Source organism: Sinocyclocheilus rhinocerous, unplaced genomic scaffold (assembly GCF_001515625.1).
Source record: "Sinocyclocheilus rhinocerous isolate Xijiao unplaced genomic scaffold, SAMN03320098_v1.1 scaffold364, whole genome shotgun sequence".
Classification (NCBI taxonomy): domain Eukaryota; kingdom Metazoa; phylum Chordata; class Actinopteri; order Cypriniformes; family Cyprinidae; genus Sinocyclocheilus; species Sinocyclocheilus rhinocerous.
In genome coordinates this window covers 637086-638883 of record NW_015659024.1, presented here as the reverse complement: position 1 = coordinate 638883, position 1798 = coordinate 637086, and the positions used below count along the sequence as shown (strand labels likewise).

At 42.1% G+C, this 1798-nt stretch overlaps 1 protein-coding gene across 1 annotated transcript in view; it reads left to right on the top strand.

The window, feature by feature from the left end:
* Positions 1 to 1191: 1191 nt before the first annotated feature.
* bmp4 (bone morphogenetic protein 4) overlaps positions 1192 to 1798 on the top strand; it is an 8444-nt gene continuing 7837 nt past the window's right edge. Inside the window, exon 1 of the mRNA XM_016531842.1 lies at positions 1192 to 1390. The gene's annotated coding sequence lies outside the window, so the exon portion shown is untranslated. The remainder of the gene's footprint in view (positions 1391 to 1798) is intronic.

The window sequence follows — 1798 nt, the reverse complement described above, 5'->3', positions numbered from 1 at the left end:
GGCGTTACGAGGGCAGGACCGAAAGGGCACTTTAGCGTCGGCGATTAAAGGGGCTGGGGTTTGAGGTTTTTGGGGTTTTGCAAACATAAAGGGAGCATTCAATTTTAAAATGTATCAAACATAATGGAAACGTTACTTTTCCCTGTTGAAAAAAACAGCATATGCTGGTTAGGTATGTTTTGACGCTGGGATGATGGTTTAAGCTGGTCCTTTGCTGGTTTATGCTAGTCCTTTGCCAGCACATGACCAGCATAAACCAGCAAAAGGACCAGCATAAACCAGCAAAGGACCAGCTTAAACCAGCAAAGGACCAGCATAAACCAGCAAAGGACCAGCATAAACCAGCAAAGGACCAGCATAAACCAGCAAAGGACCAGCTTAAACCAACAAAGGACCAGCATAAACCAGCAAAGGACCAGCTTAAACCAGCATCCCAGCGACAATTTATAAATAGTGTTTTTGTGCTAATGTTTTGAGAACATCAGTAAAGACAAAATAACTCTTCTATTAACATTACTGAAGAACTGTGACAGAACCTTGCCAGAATGTTAACCAAAGTTCCGAGAACATTCCTTGTTTGCTGGGCTTCCACAAAGACTATTTATTTGTTTGATTGTTTAGCTCTCTATAAAAACATCTGTTAAACCAATACACTGATCTGAAGAACTTTTGAGCAACGTATTCCAATAAACTCACACATGTAACCCATTATACAGTCCAAATTATGTTCTTTTCTCTGAACCTGTGGCGCTGCAAAGAACCGTGTTGAAGAACTTTTACTTTTGAGAGTAGCTCATTTTCATTTTAACCTTAAAACTATTAGTTATTTTTTTCTGTGACTCAAATAAACATGCTCTTTTCCCTTTTTATGCAAGTGTGGTCAACCCATGTGATGACATCCCTGAAAGAAAAAAAAAGAAAACAAAACATTTAATAGATTGCATGTGTTTGCCAGTGCACTGATTATACACTCCAGAAGAGATCGCGGTCTCCATCCACAGCGTGGTGTTGCAGTGCATTCATGTAACTCAAAGAAAGAAACAGATATTGTGTGTTTGCGTTCTCTGGGGTTTATCAGAGGTGCTGGGTGAAGAGCGGTGGGTTGAGAGAGTAGGGGAGGAGGCAGAGGAACTTCACAGGGCGGTCACATAAAAACTGCCTGGAGAACTGGATGCGGGATCAGACGGTGATGTGCTCAGTGCTCGACTATTCTTGGAGCTACAGAGATCCGCGTTCGCATTGGACTCAGTTGGTTTCTTCTACGTGAAGCGGAACTAATGATCTAAACATTCGCTTCAGGGTTGGACTTTTGTTGTGTGAGGTGAACTCCTTTGAAAACTCCGTTTTACCGTCTTCTCATCCAGGAATACTGTGCGCATCTCTACCAATGGTAAGCTGGCATGTCTTAGCCTATTTAAGTCAGCATTCACGGTACTTTCATACGGTCATAGCAAGAAGTGATTTATGACCGTATCTGAGGTATGCGCAATAATTTAGACCCAATGACACGCGTTTTGGCCATTTTGTGCGTAAATGGACATCTTTCACGCCCTGTATTCTCTGCAGGCGGCGCGACTAACTAGAACGCTCCCATTATATTCCACAAAGCTGTCTTCAAGTCTACAGTCGCAATTATTATTATCAACAAAGCGGTGTGCACCGAAAACGGGAGCGCTCTGCTTTGTCGGGTAGCTAACGAATTGTACTGGGGGTGTTGGGAATGTTACACAGGATTAAATATCTTTGCTTACCGGATAGCTTACGTGAAAGGTTTTTTTTTTTTTTTTTGCAAGTTTAG